Source organism: Pseudoliparis swirei, chromosome 4 (assembly GCF_029220125.1).
Source record: "Pseudoliparis swirei isolate HS2019 ecotype Mariana Trench chromosome 4, NWPU_hadal_v1, whole genome shotgun sequence".
NCBI classification, from domain to species: Eukaryota; Metazoa; Chordata; class Actinopteri; order Perciformes; family Liparidae; genus Pseudoliparis; species Pseudoliparis swirei.
In genome coordinates this window covers 34,148,525-34,162,029 of record NC_079391.1, presented here as the reverse complement: position 1 = coordinate 34,162,029, position 13,505 = coordinate 34,148,525, and the positions used below count along the sequence as shown (strand labels likewise).

At 38.3% G+C, this 13,505-nt stretch overlaps 1 protein-coding gene across 1 annotated transcript in view; it reads left to right on the top strand.

Annotated features, from left to right (window-relative positions):
- LOC130193254 (SH3 and multiple ankyrin repeat domains protein 2-like) overlaps window positions 1-13,505 on the top strand; it is a 110,155-nt gene that overhangs the window by 19,542 nt on the left and 77,108 nt on the right. The gene's annotated exons all lie outside the window — the stretch shown is intronic.

The window sequence follows — 13,505 nt, the reverse complement described above, 5'->3', positions numbered from 1 at the left end:
ACAATAGATGTCAAGGTGACCAGGTGAACAGATGTCATGTGACTAGATGAACAATAGACATGGTGACCAGATGAAATAATAGACAGCAGTGACCAGGTGAACAATAGGATGTCATGTAGACCAGACAGTCACTAGATGTCATGTGACCAGTTGAACAATAGATGTCATATGACTAGTGAACAAGGATGTTATATGTATCAGATGCACATTAGATGTCATGTGACCAGGTGAACAATAGATGTCAGTGACCAGATGAATAATATATGTCATGTGACCAGATGAATACAGATGCTGTGTGACTAGATGAATACAGAGTAATGTGACTAGGATGAACAAGGATGTCATGTGACTAGATGAACAATAGATGTGACTAGACAACAATAGATGTCATGTGACCAGATGAATAATAGATACTGCGTATTCAGATGAACAAGGATGTCATGTGACCAGGTGAATAATAGATGTCATGTGATCAGATGAACAATAGATGTCATGTATCAGCTGAACAATAGATGTCGCGTGACCAGATGAACAATAGATGTCATGTGCATTGAACAATAGACATGTGACTAGACAATAGGATGTCAGTGACTAGATGAACAATAGTTGTCATGTGACTAGATGAACAATAATATCATGTATCAGGTGAATAAGACAACAGTGTGATCTTATTTAAATACAGATGTCATGCATCAGATGAACAATAGATGTCATGCATCAGGTGAACACAGATGTCATGCATCTTCAGATGTAGGGCTTTGATGCTTATGTGATCAGAAGGAACAATAGATGTCATGTGACCAGATGAATAATAGATGCCGCGTGACCAGGTGAACAATAGATGTCATGATTCAGGTGAACAATAGACGCCATGTGACCAGGTGAACAATAGGACGCTATGTGACTGAAGAAATGGGGCTGATGTCATGTGGACCAGGTGAACAATGATGTCATGTGACCAGATGAACACAGATGTCATGACTAGATGAACAATATATGTCATGTACTAGATGAACAATAGATGTCATGTGACCAGATGAACAATAGATGTCATGTGACCCTGATGACAATAGATGCCGTGACCAGATGAACAATAGAGTCATGACCAGATGAACAATAGAATAAAAATTGGAGAACAATGGAGCCGCGTGACCAGGTGAAAATAGATGCTCGCGTGACCAGATGAACAATGGATGTCATGTGACCACAGTCAATACGTCAAGGTGACTAGATGAAGGCCAGATGTCATGTGACCAGAAGGAACAAATAGATGTCATGTGAGAGCCAGATGAACAATAGATGTTGTATGTGGCTATGAACAAGGATGTTATGTAGACCAGGAATCAACAGATGTCATGGCGACTGAATGAACAATAGATGTGTCATGTGACCAGATGAGACAATAGATGTCATGTGACCAGATGAACAATAGATGTCGTATGATCTAGATGAACAATAGATGTCATGTGATTCAGGTGAACAATAGATGTCATGTTGACCAGATGAACAATAGATGCTCATGTGATTCAGATGAGACAATAGATGTCCGACCAGATGAACAATAGATGTCATGTGACCAGATGAACAACCAGATGTCATGTGACCAGATGAACAATAGATGTCATGTGACCAGGTGAACAATAGATGTCATGTGACCAGATGAACAATAGATGTCATGTGACCAGATGAACAATAGATGTCATGCTGACAGATGAACAATGAGATGTCATGGTGACCAGATGAACAATATGTCATGTAGACTGAATGAACAATAGATGTCATGTGACCAGATGAACAATAGATGTCATGAGACCAGATGAACAATAGATGTCATGTGACCAGATGAACAATTAGATGTCATGTGACCAGATGAACAATAAGATGTCATGTGACCAGATGAACAATAGAATAATCATGTGACCAGATGAACAATAGATGTCATGTGACCAGATGAACAATAGATGTCATGTATTGACCAGGTGAACAATAGATGTTATGTGATCTGTGGTGAACAATAGATGTCATGTGACCAGATGAACAATAATAGATGTCATGTGCACTAGATGAACAATAGATGTCATGTGACCAGATGAACAATAGATGTCATGTGACCAGATGAACAGACAATAGATGTCATTGTGACTAGATGAACAATAGATGTGTGACCAGATGAACAATAGATGTCATGTGACCAGATGAACAATAGATGTCATGTGACCAGATGAACAATAGATGTCATGTGACCAGATGAACAATAGATGTCGTGTGACCAGATTGGAACAATATATGTCATGTGACCCAGATGAACAATAGATGTCATGTGACCAGGTGAACAATAGATGTCATGTGACCGATGAACCAATAGATGTCATGTGACCAGATGAAATTAATAGATGTCATGTGACCAGATGAACAATAGATGTCATGTGACCAGATGAACAATGATGTCATGTGACTAGATTCGAACAATAGATGTCGTAGTGAGATGAACAATGGATGTCATCGTGGATGAGACAATAGATGTCATGTGACCAGATGAACAATAGAATGTCATGTGAGCCAGATGAACTAATAGATGTCAATGTGACTAGATGAACAATAAGGATGTCATGTGACCAGATGAACAATAGATGTCATGTGACCAGATGAACAATAGATGTCATGTATTGGACCAGATGAACAATATATGTCATGTGACCAGATGAACAATAGATGTCATGTGACCAGATGAACAATAGATGTCATGTGACCAGATGAACAATAGATGTCATGTGACCAAGATGAACAATAGATGTCATGACCAGATGAACTCCAATAGATGTCATGTGACCAGATGAACAATAGATGTCATGTGACTAGATGAACAATAGATGTGTGTGACCAGATGAACAATAGATGTCATGTGACTAGATGAGACAATAGATGTCATGTGACAGATGAACAATAGATGTCATGTGACCAGATGAACAATGACGATGATCATGTGACCCAGACTGGACAATGAATGTCATGTGACCCCTGATGAGACAATAGATGTTATGTGACCAGATGAACAATAGATGTCATAGTGAGCCAGATGAACAATAGATGTCATGTGACCAGATGAGACAATAGATGTCATGTGACCAGATGGACAATAGATGTCACGTGACCAGATGAACAATAGATGTCATATGACCAGATTGAACAATAGATGTCATGTGACCAGATGAACAATAGATGTCAGGACGACCAGATGAGAATAATAGATGTGTCCATGTGACCAGATGAACAATAGATGTCATGTGACTAGATGAACAATAGATGTCATGTGACCAGATGAACATGTAGATGTCATGTGACCAGATGAACAATAGATGTCATGTGACCAGATGAACAATAGATGTCATGTGACCAGATGAACAATAGATGTCATGCTTATTGACCAGATGAACAATAGATGTCATGTGACCAGATGAACAATAGATGTCATGTGACCAGATGAACAATAGATGTCATGTGACCAGATGAACAATAGATGTCATGTGACCAGATGAACAATAGATGTCATGTGACCAGATGAACAATATATGTCATGTGACCAGATGAACAATAGATGTCATGTGACCAGATGAACAATAGATGTCATGTGACCAGATGAACAATAGATGTCATGTGACCAGATGAACAATAGATGTCATGTGACCAGATGAACAATAGATGTCATGTGACCAGATGAACAATAGATGTCATGTGACCAGATGAACAATAGATGTCATGTGACCAGATGAACAATAGATGTCATGTGACCAGATGAACAATAGATGTCATGTGACTAGATGAACAATAGATGTCATGTGACCAGATGAACAATAGATGTCATGTGACTAGATGAACAATAGATGTCATGTGACCAGATGAACAATAGATGTCATGTGACCAGATGAACAATAGATGTCATGTGACCAGATGAACAATAGATGTCATGTGACCAGATGAACAATAGATGTCATGTGACCAGATGAACAATAGATGTCATGTGACCAGATGAACAATAGATGTCATGTGACCAGATGAACAATAGATGTCATGTGACCAGATGAACAATAGATGTCATGTGACCAGGTGAACAATAGATGTCATGTGACCAGATGAACAATACATGTCATGTGACCATGTGAACAATAGATGTCGTGACCAGATGAACAATAGATGTCATGTGACTAGACGAACAATAGATGTCATGTGACCAGATGAACAATAGATGTCATGTGACCAGATGAACAATAGATGTCATGTGACAGATGAACAATAGATGGGCAATCATGTGACTAGATGAACAATAGATGTCATGTGACCAGATGAACAATAGATGTCATGTGACCAGATGAACAATAGATCTCATGTGACCAGATGAACAATAGATGTCATGTGACAAGATGAACAATAGATGTCATGTGACCAGATGAACAATAGATGTCATGTGACCAGATGAACAATAGATGTCATGTGACCAGATGAACAATAGATGTCATGTGACCAGATGAACAATAGATGTCATGTGACCAGATGAACAATAGATGTCATGTGACCTGATGAACAATAGATGTCATGTGACCAGGTGAACAATAGATGTCATGTGACCAGATAGACAATAGATGTCATGTGACCAGATGAACAATAGATGTCATGTGACAGATGAACAATAGATGTCATGTGACCAGATGAACAATAGATGTCATGTGACCAGATGAACAATGGATGTCATGTGACCAGATGAACAATAGATGTCATGTGACCAGATGAACAATAGATGTCATGTGACCAGATGAACAATAGATGTCATGTGACTAGATGTCATGTGACCAGATGAACAATAGATGTCGTGTGACCAGATGAACAATAGATGTCATGTGACGAGATGTACAATAGATGTCATGTGACTAGATGAACAATAGATGTCATGTGACCAGATGAACAATAGATGTCATGTGACCAGATGAACAATAGATGTCATGTGACCAGATGAACAATAGATGTCATGTGACCAGATGAACAATAGATGTGTGACCAGATGAACAATAGATGTCATGTGACCAGATGAACAATAGATGTCATGCAATAATGTCGTAGCGACCAGATGAACAATAGATGTCATGTGACCAGATGAACAATAGATGTCATGCGACCAGATGAACAATATCTGTCATGTGACAGATGAACAATGCTGCGTGAAGATAATGAGACCAGATGAACAATAGATGTCATGTGACCAGATGAACAATAGATGTCATGACCAGATGAACAATAGATGTCATGTGACCAGATGAACAATAGATGTCATGTGACCAGATGAACAATAGATGTCATGTGACCAGATGAATTAATATAACATGTGACCAGATGAACAATAGATGTCATGTGACGATGAACAATAGATGTCATGTGACCAGATGAACAATAGATGTCATGTGACGATGAACAATAGATGTCATGTGACCAGATGAACAATAGATGTCATGTGACCAGATGAACAATAGATGTCATGTGACCAGATGAACAATAGATGTCATGTGACTAGATGAACAATAGATGTCATGTGACCAGATGAACAATAGATGTCATGTGACCAGGTGAACAATAGATGTCATGTGACCAGATGAACAATAGATGTCATGTGACCAGATGAACAATAGATGTCATGTGACCAGATGAACAATAGATGTCATGTGACCAGATGAACAATAGATGTCATGTGACCAGATGAACAATAGATGTCATGTGACCAGATGAACAATAGATGTCATGTGACCAGATGAACAATAGATGTCATGTGACCAGATGAACCAATAGATGTCATGTGACCAGATAGACAATAGAGGTCATGTGACCAGATGAACAATAGATGTCATGTGACAGATGAACAATAGATGTCATGTGACCAGATGAACAATAGATGTCATGTGACTAGATGAACAATAGATGTCATGTGACCAGATGAACAATAGATGTCATGTGACCAGATGAACAATAGATGTCATGTGACCAGATGAACAATAGATGTCATGTGATCAGATGAACAATAGATGTCATGTGACTCAGATGAACAATAGATGTCCATGTGACCAGATGGACAATAGATGTCATGTGACCAGATGAACAATGGATGTCATGTGACCAGATGAACAATAGATGTCGTGACCAGATGAACAATAGATGTCATGTGACCAGATAGACAATAGATGTCATGTGACCAGATGAACAATAGATGTCATGACCAGATGAACAATAGATGTCATGTGACTAGATGAACAATAGATGTCATGTGACCAGATGAACAATAGATGTCATGTGACCAGATGAACAATAGATGTCATGTGACCAGATGAACAATAGATGTCATGTGACCAGATGAACAATAGATGTCATGTGACCAGATGAACAATAGATGTCATGTGACCAGATGAACAATAGATGTCATGTGACTAGATGAACAATAGATGTCATGTGACCAGATGAACAATAGATGTCATGTGACCAGATGAACAATAGATGTCATGTGACCAGATGAACAATAGATGTCATGTGACCAGATGAACAATAGATGTCATGTGACAGATGAACAATAGATGTCATGTGACCAGATGAACAATAGATGTCATGTGACCAGATGAACAATGGATGTCATGTGACCAGATGAACAATAGATGTCATGTGACCAGATGAACAATAGATGTCATGTGACCAGATGAACAATAGATGTCATGTGACCAGATGAACAATAGATGTCATGTGACTAGATGAACAATAGATGTCATGTGACCAGATGAACAATAGATGTCATGTGACCAGATGAACAATAGATGTCATGTGACCAGATGAACAATAGATGTCATGTGACCAGATGAACAATAGATGTCATGTGACCAGATGAACAATAGATGTCATGTGACCAGATGAACAATAGATGTCATGTGACTAGATGAACAATAGATGTCATGTGACCAGATGAACAATAGATGTCATGTGACCAGATGAACAATAGATGTCATGTGACCAGATGAACAATAGATGTCATGTGACTAGATGAACAATAGATGTCATGTGACCAGATGAACAATAGATGTCATGTGACCAGATGAACAATAGATGTCATGTGACCAGATGAACAATAGATGTCATGTGATGAGATGAACAATAGATGTCATGTGACCAGATGAACAATAGATGTCATGTGACCAGATGAACAATAGATGTCATGTGACCAGATGAACAATAGATGTCATGTGACCAGATGAACAATAGATGTCATGTGACCAGATGAACAATAGATGTCATGTGACCAGATGAACAATAGATGTCATGTGACCAGATGAACAATAGATGTCATGACCAGATGAACAATAGATGTAATGTGACTAGATGAACAATAGATGTCATGTGACCAGATGAACAATAGATGTCATGTGACCAGATGAACAATAGATGTCATGTGACCAGATGAACAATAGATGTCATGTGACCAGATGAACAATAGATGTCATGAGACCAGATGAACAATAGATGTCATGTGACCAGATGAACAATAGATGTCATGTGACCAGATGAACAATAGATGTCATGTGACAGATGAACAATAGATGTCATGTGACCAGGGGTGAACAATAGATGTCATGTGACCAGATGAACAATAGATGTCATGTGACCAGATGAACAATAGATGTCATGTGACCAGATGAACAATAGATGTTTATGTGACCAGATGAACAATAGATGTCATGTGACCAGATGAACAATAGATGTCATGTGACCAGATGAACAATAGGATGTCATGTGACCAGATGAACAATAGATGTCATGTGACTAGATGAACAATAGATGTCATGTGTCCAGATGAACAATAGATGTCATGTGACCAGATGAACAATATATGTCATGTGACCAGATGAACAATAGATGTCATGTGACAGATGAACAATAGATGTCATGTGACCAGATGAACAATAGATGTCATGTGTCCAGATGAACAATAGATGTCATGGTGACCAGATGAACAATAGATGTCATGTGACCAGATGAACAATAGAGGTCATGTGACCAGATGAACAATAGATGTCATGTGACCAGATGAACAATAGATGTCATGTGACCAGATGGACAATAGATGTCATGTGACCAGATGAACAATAGATGTCATGTGACCAGATGAACAATAGATGTCATGTGACCAGATGAACAATAGGATGTCATGTGACCAGATGAACAATAGATGTCATGTGACCAAGATGAACAATAGATGTCATGTGACCAGATGAACAATAGATGTCATGTGACCAGATGAACAATAGATGTCATGTGACCAGATGAACAATAGATGTCATGTGACTAGATGAACAATAGATGTCATGTGACCAGATGAACAATAGATGTCATGTGACTAGATGAACAATAGATGTCATGTGACCAGATGAACAATAGATGTCATGTGACACTAGATATGTGACAGATGAACAATAGATGTCATGTGACTAGATGAACAATGGAGTATGTGTGAGCAGAAGAACACTAGATGTCATGTGACCAGATAGACAATAGATGTCATGTGACTAGATAGACAATAGATGTGTGTATTTAGATGGAACAATGATTAATCATGTGACCAGATAGACAATAGATGTCATGTGACCAGGTGAACAATAGATGTCATGTGACCAGATGAACAATAGATGTCGTGTGACCAGATGACAATGAATCGTGTGACTGAATGAACAATGGATAATATTGTGACCCGGATGAACAATGAATGTCATGTGACTGAATGAGACAATAGATGTCATGTGACCTAGATGAACAATAGATGTCATGTGTCCAGATGAACAATAGATGTCATGTGACCAGATGAACAATAGATGTCATGTGACCAGATGAACAATAGATGTCATGTGACTAGATAGACAATAAGATATGTCATGTTAGATGAACAATAGATGTCATGTGACCAGATGAACAATAGATGTCATGTGACCAGATGAACAATAGATGTCATGTGACCAGATGAACAATAGATGTCATGTGACTAGTGATGACAATAGATGTCATGTGACCAGATGACCAATAGATGTCATGTGACCAGATGAACAATAGATGTCATGTGACCAGATGAACAATAGATGTCATGTGACCAGATGAACAATAGATGTCATGTGGTGTGACAATATATGTCAATAGATGTCATGTGATGAGATGGGGCATTATATTCGTGGCATTGGATGAACAACAATGTGACCAGATGAACAATAGATGTCATGACCAGATAGAACAATAGATGTCATGTGACCAGATGAACAATAGATGTCATGTGACCAGATGAACAATAGATGTCATGTGACCAGATGAACTTAGATGTCATGCAGATGATCAATAGATGTCATGCCGGATGATGAATATAAAGCAGGACCAGATGAACCAATAGATGTCATGTGACCAGATGAACAATAGATGTCATGTGACCAGATGAACAATAGATGTCATGTGACCAGATAGACAATAGATAATCATGACCAGGTGAACAACAGATGTCATGGCGTAATTGAACAACAGATGTCATGACCAATTGGAACAATAGATGTCATGTGACCAGATGAACAATAGATAATATCTGGATGGACGTATATGTCATGTGACCAGATGAACAATAGATGTCATGTGACCAGATGAACAATAGATGTCATGTGACCAGATGAACAATAGATGTCATGTGACCAGATGAACAATAGATGTCATGTGATATGATGAACAATAGATGTCATGTGACCAGATGTACAATAGATGTCATGTGAACAATAGATGTCATGACCAGATGAACAATAGATGTCATGTGACCAGATGAACAATAGATGTCCATGTGACCAGATGAATAATAGATGTCATGACCAGATGAACAATAGATGTCATGTATTCAAAGGAATAATAGATGTCATGGACCAGATGAACAATAGATGTCATGTGACCAGATGAACAATAGATGTCATGTGACTAGATGAACAATAGATGTCATGTGACCAGATGAACAATAGATGTCATGTGACAGATGAACAATAGATGTCATGTGACTAGATGAACAATAGATGTCATGTGACTAGATGAACAATAGATGTCATGTGACCAGATGAACAATAGATGTCATGTGACCAGATGAACAATAGATGTCATTGTGATGAATGGACAATAGATGTCATGTGACCAGATGAACAATAGATGTCATGTGACCAGATGAACAATAGATGTCATGTGACTAGATGAACAATAGATGTCATGTGACCAGATGAACAATAGATGTCGTGTGACCAGATGATCAATAGATGTCATGTGACCAGATGAACAATAGATGTCATGTGACCAGATGAACAATAGATGTCATGTGACCAGATGAACAATAGATGTCATGTGACCAGATGAACAATAGATGTCATGTGACCAGATGAACAATAGATGTCATGTGACCAGATGAACAATAGATGTCATGTGAAGATGTCATGTGACCAGATGAACAATAGATGTCATGTGACTAGATGAACAATAGATGTCATGTGACCAGATGAACAATGAATGTCATGAGACCAGATGAACAATAGATGTCATGTGACCAGGTGAACAATAGATGTCATGTGACTAGATGAACAATAGATGTCATGTGACTAGATGATCAATAGATGTCATGTGACCAACGATAGATGACAATAGATGTCATGTGACCAGATGAACAATAGATGTCATGTGACCAGATGAACAATAGATGTCATGTGACCAGATGAACAATAGATGTCATGTGACCAGATGAACAATAGATGTCATGTGACCAGATGAACAATAGATGTCATGTGACCAGATGAACAATAGATGTCATGTGACCGATGAACAATAGATGTCATGTGACCTGATGAACAATAGATGTCATGTGACCAGATGAACAATAGATGTCATGTGACCAGTGAACAATAGATGTCATGTGACCAGATGAACTAGATGTCATGTGACCAGATGAACAATAGATGTCATGTGACCAGATGAACAATAGATGTCATGTGACCAGATGAACAATAGATGTCATGTGACCAGATGAACAATAGATATCATGTGACCAGGTGAACAATAGATGTCATGAGACCAATGAACAATAGATGTCATGTGACCAGATGAACAATAGATGTCATGTGACCAGATGAACAATAGATGTCATGTGACTAGATGAACAATATATGTCATGTGACTCGATGAACAATAGATGTCATGTGACTAGATGAACAATAGATGTCATGTGACTAGATGAACAATAGATGTCATGTGACTAGATGAACAATAGATGTCATGTGACAGATGAACAATAGATGTCATGTGACCAGATGAACAATAGATGTCATGTGACCAGATGAACAATAGATGTCATGTGACCAGATGAACAATAGATGTCATGTGACCAGATGAACAATAGATGTCATGTGACCGGATGAACAATAGATGTCATGTGACCAGATGAACAATAGATGTCATGTGACCAGATGAACAATAGATGTCATGTGACCAGGTGAACAATAGATGTCATGTGACCAGATGAACAATAGATGTCATGTGACCAGATGAACAATAGATGTCATGTGACCAGATGAACAATAGATGTTATGTGACCAGATGAACAATAGATGTCATGTGACCAGATGAACAATAGATGTCATGTGACCAGATGAACAATAGATGTCATGTGACCAGATGAACAATAGATGTCATGACTAGATGAACAATGGATGTCATGTGACCAGATGAGCAATAGATGTCATGTGACCAGATGAACAATAGATGTCATGTGACCAGATGAACAATAGATGTCATGAGGTAATAGATGTCATGTGACCAGGTGAACAATAGATGTCATGTGACCAGATGAACAATAGATGTCATGTGACCAGATGAACAATAGATGTCATGTGACCAGATGAACAATAGATGTCAAGACCAGATGAACAATAGATGTCATGTGACCAGATGAACAATAGATGTCATGACCAGATGAACAATAGATGTCATGTGACCAGATGAACAATAGATGTCATGTGACCAGATGAACAATAGATGTCCATGACCAGATGAACAATAGATGTCATGTGACCAGATGAACAATAGATGTCATGTGACTAGATGAACAATAGATGTCATGACCAGATGAACAATATCATGTGACCAGATGAACAATAGATGTCATGTGACCAGATGAACAATAGATGTCATGTGACCAGATGAACAATAGATGTCATGTGACCAGATGAACAATAGATGTCATGTGACCAGATGAACAATAGATGTCATGTGACCAGATGAACAATAGATGTCATGTGACCAGATGAACAATAGATGTCATGTGACCAGGTGAACAATAGATGTCATGTGACCAGATGAACAATAGATGTCATGTGACCAGATGAACAATAGATGTCATGTGATGGATGAACAATATATGTCATGAGACCAGATAGACAATAGATGTCATGTGACCAGGTGAACAATAGATGTCATGTGACCAGATGAACAATAGATGTCATGTGACCAGATGAACAATAGATGTCATGTGACCAGATGAACAATAGATGTCATGTGACTAGATGAACAATAGATGTCATGTGACCAGATGAACAATAGATGTCATGTGACCAGATGAACAATAGATGTCATGTGACCAGATGAACAATAGATGTCATGACCAGATGAACAATAGATGTCATGTGACCAGATGAACAATAGATGTCATGTGACCAGATGAACAATAGATGTCATGTGACCAGATGAACAATAGATGTCATGTGACCAGATAGACAATAGATGTCATGTGACTAGATGAACAATAGATGTCATGTGACCAGGTGAACAATAGATGTCATGTGACCAGATGAACAATAGATGTCATGTGACCAGATGAACAATAGATGTCATGTGACCAGATGAACAATAGATGTCATGTGACCAGATGAACAATAGATGTCATGTGACCAGATGAACAATAGATGTCATGTGACCAGATGAACAATAGATGTCATGTGACCAGATGAACAATAGATGTCATGACCAGTTGAACAATAGATGTCATGTGACCAGATGAACAATAGATGTCATGTGACCAGATGAACAATAGGTAATAAATGTGACAGATGAACAATAGATGTCATGTGACAGATGAACAATAGATGTCATGTGACAGATGAACAATAGATGTCAACCATATGAACAATAGATGTCATGTGACCAGATGAACAATAGATGTCATGTGACCAGATGAACAATAGATGTCATGACTAGATGAACAGGTGAACAATAGATGTCATGTGACCAGATGAACAATAGATGTGTCATGTGACCAGATGAACAATAGATGTCATGTGACCAGATGAACAATAGATGTCATGTGACCAGATGAACAATAGATGTCATGTGACTAGATGAACAATAGATGTCATAGTGACCAGATGAACAATCAGATG